The following is a 16,309-nucleotide window of genomic DNA, read 5'->3' on the forward strand; positions in this document are numbered from 1 at the left end:
GAGAAATTGTTCATTTGAAACCAGCCTCCAATGGTCATTTAAGAAACTGCAACGATTCATACTTTAGTTTCCCTTTAGTTTTAAACTTAATGTGGAGGCTTGAAATGAGGATAAAGGGGAGACTATAGCTCAGATGACTAAATAGGCGCCTGACAGTTGGGTTGTTAGATCTTCAAAACCCATACTTGAAATTTATGTTTCTGAGAAAGACAACATATTTAACAGAGATAAGATCAAAGTTTCTCCTAAATGCTATATAGTGTGTTCATTTTCCAAGAGTCTTTTTGATTACATATTTCTAAACAGTCTACTCAAAGACACAATAAATAAATAATGATAATGATTTTTATATCACAGCTAAATCCTCATTAAGTGAACAGAATATTGAATAACAATATACTGTTTGATACAGACAACAGTCAAGTAATAAAAAGGTAACACCAACGTCAGTCAGCATTATTTCTGTCCTGGTATTCTGTAGCCAGAATCCTATTTAGAATCCTATCTTAAACTCTTTAATTTAGTTCCTAAGATGTACTAAAAAACATTAAACGAGGTAAACAACTCAAAATCTGAAAATATTTAATGTTTTGAACAAACGGACAGCATGAGTAATGTAAGGGGGTTCACAATGAAGAGACATAGGTCCATCTCTATAAGCACAGATTTGCTCATCCAGTATGCAGGTCTGCAGTTAGATTTATTGCAAAAGTACTGTATGTCCGTAAAAACGTTTTGCACTTGTAATAAGAGATTTGTGCGTCTGTAAAATGAAAATTGTCCCTCCATTAAAAAAAAGGGTTGCACCTGTAACGAGAAATTTGTGCGTCTGTAAAACTGTTACATAACTGTAGAAAAAGTTGTCCATCTGTAACAATTCTTTCTGTGTGTGATATGTCAACCGTATAAACAAGTGTGTATGGATCTACGCTAAAAAAAACACAAGTTACAATTACAATTCTTTTCTTTCTTTTAATAAATCAAGTAAACAGCTGCCTTTTACCATCACCAAATCAGTGTGCTGCTTGGATATCCATGCCAGGAAAAGAAAATTCTTCATTCTACATGAAGGATACAAGATCAATGGCAGAAGATCCATAATATGGTAAGTGATGTATTTCAATAAGACATTGCCACGAAAAAAAAAAAAAAAAAAAAGCTTGATCAATTTTAGTTTTTCAGGGAATTCTCCCCCTACTTTATCTTGTCTACTTCAAATGTTTTTTTTTTTTTTTTTTTTTTGGGGGGGGGTATATTTCTTGTGGATATCATGCATCTGATGGGCTGTACTAAGCAGCGCTCCAATTGGGTGATGGTGAAAGGCTACTGATTGGTGGATTTATTGAGAAACTAAAGAATTGTACTTGTACATTGGGTTTGTCATTGTAGATCATTGTGCATGCTCATGTGTGCACGTGACATTTCCCACTCAGACAAACCAGACACTTTTACGCAGGGACAATTTTTTTTTCTTGGGAAACAGTTTTACGGGCACACAACTTTCTTATTACAGATACAAAACGTTTTTACAGGCAGACATTTTTTTTCAATAACTACAATATATTTTTACAAACAGAAGATATCTATTAAACTTTTGTTTAAACTTTAGATAAAGAATAAAATATCAATGAGTGCTGGGTATTGGTAATAAAAATAGGTAAATTTATCTGTACACCCATTCACATGCTCATTCAAGGTGCTAGCCAGGTAACAAAGTGGGCCCAACAAACGTCAATTCACATGAATGGGGGGAACGAGAACGAAACGTGATCTTTGGTTCACATAGATTGCAGCATGGCTGTCAAGCAAGGCACCAGGGTCAGACCCAAACAGATGAAATTCTTTGTTTATATTTCTTGATACAATTTTATTCTTTTAATTTGGTTTTAGTTTAGTTCCTTTGTCATACATTTCGCAAAAACGAGGCCAGCAACTTAATTTATCTTAATTGCGTGTGATAGATTTAATTGGCCAACCCTGATTGCATCATCGAGAAGCTACAGAAACCTTTCCTATTAATCAAAACCAGTTTGCCGACTGGACAGGCGTTTCCTTTGGGGCATTTGGAAGTTTTACTTTCTTTTGACAGCAGTCAGGCCCCTTGATGTGGATGTAGAGCAGCACGTCATTGCCGCGACCTCTAGTTCTTTTTTTGTGTGTGTAACACCACCCACCCCCCCCTATTCCCCTGCTCAGGAGGGCCCGGCGTGGGTCACAAACCTGTAATAAACAGGAGGGGCCAAGGTACGATTTGGGGGAAAATGGGCACTTTCCGCAGCATCGAAAAATGTCCAGAGTAATGCACTAAATTATTGGGGTCAGCAACTCCGCCCGCTCTGTTGATTTGTCTGAGGAAACACAGGACTCACGCTGACATTGAAGGACATTTCTCTACCAACAATGACTGTAAATTAGGAGACATGCAGGATCCAGAGTTGCTTATCTGAGCTGTTGTAATGAAAGTTTTTTTTTTATTTTTATTTTTTTATTTATACAACACAACAGCTTTGTTAATGCAATAAAATAAAACAAAAACCAGTGTAGATTGATGGTTAAAAGTGCAACATTGGTAGAAAAAAATAAAAAAAGATACAGTCCAACAACACTGTCAGTTGTACTGATCTTTTAAGCGATCAAAAAGACATTTCTTTGAGTCAATCTATTATTTAGTCTAAGTCACACTTGGCCGCAGGAAAAAAACTACAGTGTACATTTAAAAACTGACATGCACAGGACTGCGCTATTGCAGCTAATCAGCCTAATGAGGCAAAGATTGCAGCAGTAATCAAGCCTCATTAGGTTTATGAGTATTTATTATCTGTGGCATGGAAATAATAAAGAACAGCACCTCTTGTTGATGGTACATGAAGGAGTAAAGCCCTGCAATCTGTTTGTTAATGGATATCTGTCACCTGACCACCACAGCTCAACAGTTCAGGGCATCCATCAATGCTAGGCCCTGACATCCGAAAGATAGATGCACTTCCCAGCTCTGACCTGAATGTTAGACCTTTCCAAGCTGGCACAAAGAGCCATACAAGGTTCAGTGTATCATGTAGGTGGCCTCGGGGATAGCTGCCCCCTTTGTTTCCCTCCGTGATGCATGTCTGCATGCACGCAAGCACGCCCATGTCTGCTAGAGAGAAACACAACATATGCAAGTGTGAAAAGTCGATTTGTTTGCCTTCGGTTCCAGCAGTGCCTCATCTCGTTTGCCTGTGAGCAATGCGTCACGCTGCTTCCAGCCAGCTTGGGTAACTAGGGATGAAGCCTCCATGCGGGTCTCCTCCATGTTTTCTCCGTTTTATTTTAGCAGCTTGCAAAAGCAGGGAAGCTCAATGGAAATTACACACATACTCAGACGGGCCACAATGCAAATTACAGTCTTCTCTTGTTTTTTCCTTTCGTTTTTTTTTGTTTTTTTTATCAAAGACATATCATTTTTATCTATTTGTTTTTTATTTTTTTGTTATTTATTTATTTATTTTTTTTAAGAACAGCCCCCCAACAACATAATAGTACCTTAAAAGCTAAAATAAAAGATGCTGGAAGCACGGAGGAATACAGCGAGCGCCAGGCGAACGGATGCAAAGAAAAAGAGCTCTTGGGTGAAATCCACAATGCACAGTCACCTGATCTATGTTGAGACATCAGTACTGAAGATTAGGGGAGATAGTGTGACAGAGGTTTATCTATGCCTGTAATGTGTTTAACAGCATCACTTGGATTAGTGTCCTGTGCATCTCATAAAGCTACAAAGAAGCTGATATGCTCCATAAACTGCAATTTGCTGCTCCTTTTTTCTTTTTTTGCATTGTTGTACACCTGTATTTCAGACAGTTAGGATGCAAAGCATGATGTCACCTAACGGAGACTTTATTAGTGGAGAAAAACATTTTTCAAAAAGATGCAAAAGAATGACTCTATTATATGCATTAAAAAAATCCAGCTTGTGCTGCATTTTTTTCACTGCACCACATCCGTGCATGTAAGCACAGCAGTTTTACTTGTAGCTACATATTCGACTAACTGAATCTGGAAACACGCTTGCATTAGCCAAGAGCTATTTCACAGGGACAGCCAAGCAGAAAAATAATTCAAAGGTTTGCTTATCAAGAGAGGCGGTGTTAAAAGTTCAACGAATGATTATTCTACAGTCGGTGTTCACATCACGGTTGGCCTGAAAGAGGAGCAAAAGTTGGGCTTAAGATGTAGATTTATTGAATTGACTGTTGTCAGAATCGCAGATTCAATGAGTGTGGGAAGACTGCCACAAGCAAGCCAATTGGGGTATCGCTTTAACCCCCTCCCCATCGCTCTTCTTCTCTCTGTCTATCTATCCGAGCTAAAAAAAAAAAGAACAAAAAATAGGTTCATCTTTGCCTCCCTGCATATTCTACAGAGACAGGAAAATCTGACAAGTTGTGTGAGTTTATACTTTCATGCCGAGATGGAAAATAGTTCCTTTCCACTTCTTGCCCGTCTATTAGAGAAAACATGTCACAGCGAGTTTTTCCCTCATTTCCATTTCATTAATCTATTCATCACAAAGAAAAATGCATGAACCCCTCGGTAATAAGTTGTTCTGCTAAATGTCTCGAAACTGCTGTACTGTGAGAATCAAGGGGTACAAGCCGCAAAAACCAATGTTACACCGAGTTATTTAAAAGTCTACACAGTCTGGAAGATGAAGTCGGTTCCACTTTGTACCCTTGATGTTGGGATAGCTTCAGGGGCGGCACCGCCACTTTGTCTGTTGGTCAACTATCTTAGAACGGGCTGCAGTCTCTCAGCTAAAGAACAGATTAGAATGCAGAGTTTTGGCATCCACAAAATAGATTCTCAAGACTCTTACTTGAGTTACATTTAATTCCACCTATTTTCACAATGAATTTTTGTTCCACCAAATATTCCATTTTAAATATATGCTTTAATCCTTTTTGGATGAAGTCAGTCTTTCCAAACTATGGATATTTAGCCTGTTTGTTGCAATTAATGTAAGCATCTTCTTGACCAAGTATGCAAATGTGTCAGATGCTTCTACCTATCTAGATAATGCAAAAACAATGTATAATCTTTATTTAAATACATTATCTTCCTGAAACAGCAATAAAAACGGACTTTTTGTAGATCTGATGATCTTTTGATCAATTGTAAAAGTGTTCCTTGTGGTCTTTTAATTATGATTGGGCTGTATTTTAGCCAGAATCAAAAAGGCCTGTGTCATTTTCAGTGGCATAGTTTCTGCAGAGCGGCAGGAGTTTATTAGAAATTCACCTCCGAGTTGTGGTCGGGACTGTTGGCAGGGAGTGAGCCTGCCTCTGCTTCCCAACATACATTTTTTAACAATCTCTCCCACTAGCTTACAACCTCTCCCAAACCTAAAGCTAATGTTTTGAGCCAGATGCCAGTTTGGATGAGTAAAATAAGAATGGATCTAGTCCTCTGTAAGTGGTTGCATTGGAATGGAGTAGAGCAGTGAGTTGTTGCTCGTGGATTGTAGTGCCTACATCATAGCTACAAGCTTTTTCAAACATCAGTTTTTATCTGATTCACAGTTATTTGAATAAAGAAACACTCATAAATTGAATTTTAAGCAGAATTTTCTTCATAAATGTCCTCCATCATGAGAAAAATGCCACACGAACATGTAAAAAAAAATCATTGGAGCTTTTTTGAAGTTGTTCTTTAAGTCACTTAATTTTTCCGGCTATGTTTCCTATTTACAGAACATTGTTCCACCTCTTTTTTTGGCTGATGAAGTAAAAAGGCAGAACTGCGGATAATATTGGGTCAAAACCACTTTTGTATTTGGTGAAAACCAAATTTCGCACAAAAATGTTTTTGTTTTATTTTGAAATTTTGTCTCTTCAGTTTTTCACAAGTCAAAACTGGTGTTATGGCTGCGGCTGTAATTTAGTTTTTTTGTACTTTTTGAGAGTCTCTACGTTCTTTTGTTTTCTGCTGCAGTGGGGGGCTCTGTTTTTCTTTTGTTTCTTTTTCCCTCTTATATTTGTTTGCAGATTGGAGCATCAATTGTCTGCAGCACCTGACTGGCTGTGGACGTCCAGCTATGGAAACCCCACCCCACCAGCTGGCAACAGCAGAGCCTTACTTTGTTTGCTATTGTTAGAGGCTTTAATCCTTGTATTTTTGTTTTATTTTGTGTAGTTTGAGTTTTTCTGTAAATAAATTCCCAGATTTTTTTCAGGGTTTGTTTGTGAGCATTTTTGAGTCATTGGGCTACTTAATTGTGACACGATGCAGTGAAACTTACAAAACCTCTGCAGAAAAGATGCCAAAATGCTTTCTGAATAAATCATATCTATAGTAAACATGTTTACTTTAAAATGAGAACAGAAAAGGAGAGAAGAAACAGGATTAAGAGCCCTGGATCTGATGATGATAAATGTCACACGTTGAATCATATGTTTTTACTAAAATGATCTGACAGACCAAAGGAAGATTTATGTGCATGTGAAGTATTTGTGTTCTTTCTTCAGCGTCAACACGGATGTGCCCTGGCACAGTCAGCACCAATTCAAACACAGCTGGCCTGCTCAGGGATATTCATCTACCTTCATTAGGATTGCCAAAATGACTCTGAAGATGCAATTCATTAATCCCTAGCAGCGAACTGTGTTCTTCATATTGTTATGGAAAATCAATGTGATTGAGCTGGAGCTCTGCCAGTGTGGGTTTCTGCAGGGGAGTCATGGAACACGGCCCTAATTTATGCAGGCGGTACAACCAGATCAAGGGAACAAATCCCAAAACGCATCACACTATGTTAGCCTTACTTAACTGCGGGGTCAGCGGTGTCGCAGAACAACAGCGTTTTCACAGTGCAGGTGGTCATCTGACAAAGTGGAAATGAGGATGATAGATGATATTGCAGCTTGTTGCTTCACCCTGCAGTTTCCTTGCTTTCAATCCACGGTTCCTCAGATCACCCACGTGCTACAAATAATCAAGGGTGACAAACCACGGCTGCCGGAAAACTGATAACAACACTGGTTGCTTTTCAAATCCAGAGCTGAGATGCTGAATATCTTAGATTTGTTGTGTTATTTTTGTTCTAGTTTCCATTATTACAGCTGCCTTCTAGTAGTCAGTAAAAAACCCTCCGCTTGGATAGGTGCTCTGTTATTAGTGCCTTGGGGTGCTCCCCTAGGTTTCAGCCATGGCAATCTTGTTTATTTTTTTTTTCTTTTGGTCATGTTGTATTCTAAAATGCTCAAGTGAAGATGCCAGCAGTTAGTAAATAAAAAGGTACATGCAGGTATTTGGACCTTCAGTGGGGAACAGTACCAACACTCTGTGTCATGTTGGTACCGGTACCTGTGTATATGGTACTACTGGTAAATGGTAAATGGCGTATACTTAGTACCAAGGACACTTCGACACATGGGCACACAGAGTGGGAACCAAACCTGCATTCTTCCAATCAAAAGGTCGATCACGCTATAGCTGTATATGGTACTCTCATAATTTAAGGATTTTGGTGCTTCATTTCAGACACTGCAATAACTTGTATTCTATGCAGTTTTACTTTACAATTCTAGCCAATCATTTTATCTTTCCAGGGGTTGTGGGCCATTTCAAATGCCGTCAAATGACCAGTGTGTCCATGGCTCAACACATGGCTTAAATGCGGGTCTCTCAGACAAAGGTGAAAACATGTAAAGAAAGATGAAGAATAAAAGTGAATGAGAAAGTAAACATGTCCAGGATAGATACCTGGATGGAGTAAGCCAGTGTTTTCCAACCCTGAATATGCCTGACAACACCCACAGAGTACGGTTGCTGTTTTTTCACAAGAACTCACAACAACCTGCAACAGTGTTGGCTACTTTGTTACCCACCTTCTGTAGGCGCCTCTCTTTAAAGGGCCTATAAAATGTAAAATCAACTTTTTGTTTGTAAGTGTAATTTAATGTTCATTTCTCAATATAAACTACCTCAAAGTGGAATTTTGATCCATTCACACACCATGAAAGAAAAAATACTGTAATAATAAAATAAATTATGAGAATAAAGTCATAAAAGTATGAGAAAATATATCAATTTTCATATACTAATACATTATTTTTTTCTTTCTTGATGGCCCTAATACTCTGTTGTAATTTCCTGCTTCTTTTTCCACTTAGCCACATTCATTTCTATGCATTTCCCTTCTATAGCTGCTGCCAAGCATTCCAGCACTTGGTTATGCATTCATGTAAAGCTGAGGTGCTCATTGCGTCGATCGCGATCGACGGGTCGATCTTTAAGGATATAAGGGCAGATCGCAGGCCAGCAAAGATAAATAACCAAAAAAATAAAAAGTACTTCTAAAAAATCTGTCAGCGAATCAAAATCCTCACCGAGACATACGGGACTTGATTGACATGCAGAACGGCCAATCAAACATCTTCTGATACATACGTCACTTCACCTGCGTGTTTAAATTCACTCAGTGCAAATTTACAGGAGAGCATGACATGTGATAGTTGCTGTATATTTGGAATATACACACACACATATAAATATGTATATATATGTAGATCTTCAAGACATTGTCATCTCAAAAGTAGCTCACATGCCAAAAAAGTCTGAGCACCCCTGATGTAAAGCTTACTTTACATCCTTACAGAGTGCTGAAATGAAGCTCCCCTGAAGATGATAAACATGATAGTTCGTCACCTTTCCATCCATTCAAATCTGGAGAGATGGAAAATGGCTCTTGAAAAAGCATGATTCTGCCTCCCTTCATCTCCCATGTGTATTTTCAAAAAAAAACTCCAAACCTTCACATCTGATCAACTATCCTTTTTTCATCCAAGAAACTACTTTTGCACATCTTGCAACCTTTCCCTACTTTTTAACTTAATCTTTCCAGCACCCTGACTGTTGGTTTAAACAGTCAGTGATGCTGATATGAAACATCCTACCAACTTTGGTCACTATCCTAATGCTGGATATGCCCCAATTGACTTTTTCTGGAGAAAAACTACTTAATGCATGATCCTTGTCCATGGCACCTTGTGTATTCTCAGGCACCCCTCTGAAGTCACCTTCATACACCCATAAAGACAAATCTGTACTTGCCTTCCACCAGCATTTGATGCCACTTTTTCCTCTTAAGATCTTCTCCTACTGAGTATCACGTTGCTGACAGGATGTCCTCTGCTCTTGCTGACTTTAGAAGTATTGATCTACTGTAAGTTCATTGGTTAAGTTAAGGAGGATTTTTGCTTTTTGTCCGGTTTTTGTTTTGTTGACCAATTTTGAACGTCTGGATCAAAGTCAGGTATGACACTTTTTACTTGATACTTTGGTACAGAAGAGAAAATGCTGCAAGGCAATTACAAAGGAGACAATGACTAAGAAGGTACGCTGATGAGTGTTTATCACATAGGCTATAGATTGTTGGCGAAACAATGTGAAAAGCATTGTGACTAAGTGGTCCCAGACCAGGAACCACTTGGATGTATTCAGACTGCAAATTTTGTTTGGAATTATCAAGGGAAACAAACTCTGGTTCACTTTAAGTGACCCAAATGTGTCCAGTCTTAATACATTCTTAGTGTCACCAAAATCTTTTGTCCTTGTTCTGGACCCTCCACTCCTTCATCTACTGACCAATTGTTGTCATTTTAAACACATTAAAAAGGAACATAAGGAAGAAAAAGTGGTACATCTCATTTTGTTGATGTTGCATGGGTTTTAAAGTTGATAAAAAAAAATTCCTCAGAACGTCAGAACCTGAGGGGATCATTTTGGTATAAAAGTCTAGCTGCTGCATTTCATTGCAAAAAAGTTGAAATTAGTGCCCAAGCAAATTCACATTTTGATTTAATAATCAAGAGTCTTTAAGGAGAATTTCAAGTGTCACTTTAGGAAGGAATTGTATTCTCAACCCATACAAACCCATGATGATGTCAGTGTAACAGAAAAATATCAGAAATGTGTTCTGTGGTATATTCTACATAATTTTATTTTTCAGGAAAAATGGGTCTGAGTTCTTATGTGTTTCATCAATTTTTCTATGGCACTTAATTTATTTTAATGCATAATATAACCTGTATCATGATTTGATCCCTTTCTAACATTCGCTGCCATAGTACTGTAGATGTTCACTATGTGAAAGGTGTGGAAACGGAGTTTGTGCCTGACACTGTTGCATCATTTTATGGGAATTTGAGGATTATTTAAATGGATTTTGGCTGGGAGATTAGCTTGCTCACCTTCAAGCTGATTTCATTGTTGCCTTTGCACTGGGTCATCCCTGGAGTTAAGTGCCACTTTTATGCATGAGTGGTTCATACTCTAGGCTATTGTTAGGTGACTTAACCAACAAACACAATCATCTGAAAATAGCAAGGTACAAGAACTGAAGTGACACTGAATGAAAACACAGCAAATATTCAAAGAAAACCTTTTGAAGGCTTCCAAAAAGACCACAAAAGTTGTTTTTCTGCAATGAATTCAAGTCACGGGGAAGTGACCTCCTCAAATATTGTACAACTTGCCAAAGTTGTTTAGTGAGTGGTGGTTTTTAACTAGCCCAAAAGGTTATCAGTGCAGTGAGCTCGTCTATACATGCGTCAAATTTCTGATCATCATATGATTACTTCAGTTATTTGATTTTTTACGTGAATGTGTAAACAGAAGAATCCAATGTCTTTATCTGTTAACAGAAATTTTTAGACTCTGAAAAGTTGAATTGACACATGTAGATGTTTGATATTTCCCAGCATGCACCCATGCTACGCTACATCTGTGCACATGTCAACAAACCACGGAACACAAAAATCATGTAATCAAGATGTGAGATTCAGCATAGCATTGTTTATCCAAGGCACCTTTCTTTTTTTCTCCCTAATCTCTGAAGACCTGGCATCCACATGTGGACAACCCAGTTTAGGTTATTTTATCACAGTAAGTAATTCTGCCTAATTTAGTCCTTTGACTATTTTTGAATAGGAATAGCTCAAATAGTCTGAAGAGGTTAAGACGTGCCATTCATCTTCTTCCGCTCATCCGGAACCGGGTTGTGGGGACAGGAGTCTAATCAAAGATGCCCAGACTTCCCTCTCCCCAGCCACTTCCTCCAGCTTCTCTGGGGGGATCCCGAGGGGTTCCCAGGTCGACCTAGAGACCTAGTCTCTCCAGCGTAACCTGGGTCTTCCCCGGGGCCTCTACCCAGCGGGACATGCCCGGAACCAGATGTCCAAGCCCACCTCAACTGGCTCCTCTCGAGGTGGAGGAATACCGGCTCTACTCTTAGCTCTCCGCGGGTGACCGAGCTTCTCAACCTATTTCTAAGGGAACACCCAGCCACCCTGCGGAGGAAGCTCATTTCAGCCGCTTGTATTCGGCACCTCGTTCTTTTGATCATGACCTAGAGCTCATGACCATAAGTGAGTATTGGAATGAAGATTGACCGGTGAATTCTAGCTCAGCTCTCTCTTCACCGCAATGGTGGGGTGAAAAGGCAAATAATCTATGGTACAGATATGTCTTACATTAACAAAGCTATTGCTTTGGTCATAGAAGCGAAGTTTATGAAGAACGGACTGCAGAAGTAAGTGGGAGTTTGAAACTTTTGTTGTACAAATATATGTTCCCCAAAGACATCATACAATAACAAATTTTTTTGTTGACAAAAAAAATAGAAATAATGAGAAACTAATTTTTTTTGTGTCAATGCAACAGAGACGCACCGCAGACGGATCAATGTAAAAGACTAGTAATTGCACGAGTTTAACCAAAACACGGCAGTTGATTACAATCTAAAAACCCAAGCAAAATCCTCAAAACCTTGATTTTTCACACTGGATTTAACACGATCAAACCATGTATCTGTTTGAGTAATGTCTAACGATAATTTAGATCATTTTAAATTGGCCATAAAAATATCTAAATTCATTCATTAGTTTTACATAAAATAAATTAATAAAAACCTCAGCCTCAGTGACTGAGATACATAAGATAAATGTGTAACCACTTTCATGAGTCATTTTCTCTGGGATTTAGGGTTTTCATGTCATTTAACCTTAAAGGTTGTCTGCTCCGCCTACCTGTTGTCATGTCACGGGTCCACTAGTCTATGTTTAATTAGTGTTGAAAACTGACAGGTTTGCTACTTCAAGTTCCTTGATGTTTGCCGGTTGCCTTTGGCACAGATGACCCTATAATCATTTCTGTGTACATCTGGGACAGGACTTGATTTTCAAAGCCTTTCGCTCCACTGATTCGCTGTGCATCCATGAGATTGATCACAGTGGTTTATCTGTGACAACATGCGCTTCATCCCTTCAGATTTGGGAGGTGATTGCCTGGAGGTGTAGAGAGCTTGCGCCGGTTTCTGGCTGAAGCTCAAAATGTGTTAAAAAGGAGGAGGGACACTGTGACAGCAATACAGCCATTGCCCATCAGGAACAGCCTCAAGCCCTTTTTTGTGATTAAAGGAGCAAGAGGACAAAAACGGGACAGAGAGAAGGAAAAATTGGAGGGACGTGAACTGAAAAAAAAAGAAGCAAACTAAAGATAACATCTAATGATGCATCAAAAGAGGACAGATAAGTGTGACCTAACGTTCATATGCCGTGAGCTCAATTAAACTAGATTTATCTAGTAGTTTTTCTTATATTTTCTGAACTGTCATATCAAAAGTATACTAAGTTTGGCAAGAATCACAGTAAAAAACAAAGAATAAAAAAGCACAATAATGATAATAACTGGTATAAAAAAACAAACGTGTCATAAAAATTTTTGCATTTTGATACATAAAATGTTCTGACTTTTTCAAATGGAAATGACAAAGGATAAATGGAATTTAATTGAAGAGGTGCTAAATTAAGTCAGAAAATGAGACTTCCGTGCTATGTTCAGATTCAGAAGAGCCTATGCATTTGAATATGCATCCTGCTCATGAATTTGTTGCTTTTCCAACACCCTTATTAAAACCTTTTGCTTTCATCCACAACGCATCACACAGTAAGTAGTCCATTTGGTTTCCATTCCATGAAAATCACTTACTGGTGCTTGAAAAATTGTGATAAAGAGAAAAGTGTATTTTATTTAAAATCAAACAGGACTAAATGAAAACAGACTGCCAATTTTTGTCAGCTTCACATGCGACTGTTATTTTGAAGTGCACATCCTGTTGTGAGTGACTGATTTGGTGTTGATGTCATTGTAATCAGCTTAATCTTTCTCACCTGTGTGCGTTCTCATTTAGAAAATTCTTTTGTAATGTCATCAGATCATCTTCTCACGGCGACTTTGGAGCTATTTGCCTTACGGCTGTTTCAAATTAACTCTGGAATCCAAAACCTGCTGACCTACCTTCCATTTTTACCATAATCATTTTTATCTTGTATCATTGGATTTTTGGACTGTCGTGACCACATAGAACATTTGTGCTAGAGTTGTCGATCCGAGGGAAGAGGTGTTGTGGTTCATGCAATAAATGAGCGTTGAATCATTTCAGCCGTTTGGACCTGGAATCAGCGCTGAACAACTCGAAAGACAAACCATCTCCAGTCAATTCGGTGAAGAAGTAACACTGCAACATTCACCTGCAGCAATCAATCATGTGAAGAAAGAAGAAAAGACTTTAACACTTTTATCGAAGACTGTCACTTTAGTCTACTCCTAAAAGTAGCCATTAGCTCTGTGTTTTCCCTCTATAAACATTTTCTCATTTTTAAGACAAATATATCCAAGCTCCATATTTAATTAGCATGATCAAAGCCTTTGTTAAAAACCTACTGTATACAATTTGGTCCATGTTTTGTGCCCTGTAGTTCATCACCATTCCACAAGGGGCAGTACAAGAGCATTTCAAAATGACTGCTTCCATAAAATCTAAAAAAAAAAAAAAAAAAAGTTTGGCGAGAAAAGTTTTTCTAAGTTCCAAAACATTATATTGAGAATAACTCATCTATTGTTATTTAATTTTTTAAATGAGTAATTGCTATACTGAAATGAATGCAAAACTTGTTGATAATTAATTATTTATAATACATTTACACCATGCTAAAAACATTTGAGTCAAATTTAAGACAATAGGTAGAAAATACTGTGCTTTTTTTCCTGAACATTCAATTTTTTTTGGATCTGAAGCTAACATTGTTTGCAAAAACTTACCAACTTACCCAATCTCCTCAATCATTAATAATACCTGTATTAGTGATTTCTTTGTGATTTTGTCAAATATTTTAAAAAACATCTTAATTTTGAAATTTGGAATTTTCTGTGAATTATTTAATGTAGTGGGCTTTATAGGGTTAAAGACATCAACATGTATTTTTTGCACAAAAATATACATAAAAATGCAATTGTGATGGAACTGGGACAAATAAAACATCTAGTGTGCATGTGGATTTAAGCCATTATTGCCATTATGAACCAAGAGGAGAAGCAGTGGTGATCTCTTGCAGCTGTTAGGTGCAGCTGGACACCCACAGGTTGCTGTGAAGAGCATGCATCAGCCCCCACTGCGAGTAAGAATTATTGATTCTTCAAGTTGGGATCGGTGAAAGTTAAAACAACACATATATTGAAGGATTTGTATTAAACTACATTCAAAAAGAAACGACGAACTGAAGAATTCCAAAAAACATCACAAGAGTCTGCAATGGTGAAGAAATTCTGCTGCTGGTCCAGAACTCTTAAGCTACCAACACAGTGGGGATGTGGCGCGCGTTCGAGAACTTGTTTGAACGTGCATATAGCCTATGGTGTTCACACTGGACAAGGAGGGGCCTCTTCACTTTTTTCAACTGCGTCCTAGCTCATGTCCGCCATCTACATTTGGAAGAGGCTAAGTGTGAAATGTAGAAGTGGTGCAAATCTCCCAAATCTTTCTCCACGTTTTTTCTTTTTTCACTTCTTTTGATATATGAAACACTTAATGGCATATTTTTACAGTCTTACACAAACCGCAATTATTAATTTCTCCTCCATGATCAATTTTCATCGGAAGCCATGGGACGCCATACATCACAACCAAATCAGTCACTAATAGGTCAAAGTTTGAATTATAGTTTAACTTTCAACGTGTGTTTACTATCCACATGTTTCAGATTTATTGTTTCTTGATTTGTTCATGACAGAAAATATGACATGTGACCCTATTTATGCTCTTGGAGGAGCATTGTAACCGTCTATGCTTCAGGTTGTCCTTTTTTTCTTTTACACATTCTCAACTAAGACTACAGTGGAGTTCCAGTACTTTTCAGTTCAAAATGGAACTTTTTCCCTATTTTGATTTAAAAAACATGGAAAAAAGAAAGTTCATTTTAATTCAGGAGTCAGCTTTTCTATAGCAACTTTGGCAAAAACGAATCCTACTCTTAATATTTATTTTATTTGTTTTCACATTCACAAAATAAAAAAATAAATAAAAAAGAACACAATCACCCTTTCCCCTCTGCAAGTTCATGCCACATGAAAGTTAAAAAATAAAACAAATTCTGATACTACCAAAGTAAAATAAAAACTCATTAGGGAAACTGATTGACTTTGTAATGCCTTGCTCTTCTGCCTCACAGCAGCTTGTTATAAGAGCTTCAGTATGAAGGGACTTCTGACTCAGTGGAGAGAAGGAAGAGTAGGGGTAATTTACACTAATTTGAGCAAACTCAAATCTCTGAGCTTATTCCACAGGAGACCTCAAGAGCACATTCAGACGTCCAAAAATTGCAGTACTGTAACCAGAAGAACAAGATCATTATTTCTGTTGCACTTGTTCCATACACTGTAAGCCAGAGACAAGCCCAGAGGGAACAGAATTGGCATTGATTTTTCTTTAGAAATTGATTTTTCTCTTCACTGACAACAGTTCGAAGGCTTCAAAAATAAATCAACACTACTGAATATGAGTAGCAGTTGTTCATGGAGTACTTATTCCACCATTCCAACCTCTCAATTGCTACGGGCCATTAATGGCAGAGTAAAATGGTGTGTCTCTCTTTTAAAAGTAAACTTTTAAAAGTTTACACAGAGAAGCAGAAAAAGTAGGAAATGAATAAGAAAATCATTTAACCGAAACCAACCAAAGAAAAAAAAGACAAATGATTTTAATAGATTGTTTACATTCAATGCTTAACATTTAAATATGTGTGATTACCTTTTGTTTCAGAAAGCAGATTTTTTATTTATTTTTATTTTTTAAGGAGAACCATATATTGAGTATTTTGAGATAAATACATACTTAATACACATAGTTACTGAGCAACTAAGCTTCAGATGTCACTCAACAAACCCAAAATTGGCTGTTTCGATTTGGCACATTTTTTTTCAGAAGAAATCCGTC

The sequence above is a fragment of the Oryzias latipes genome, chromosome 10, assembly GCF_053564925.1.
Source record: "Oryzias latipes strain Hd-rR chromosome 10, Olatipes_Hd-rR_3.1".
NCBI lineage: Eukaryota > Metazoa > Chordata > Actinopteri > Beloniformes > Adrianichthyidae > Oryzias > Oryzias latipes.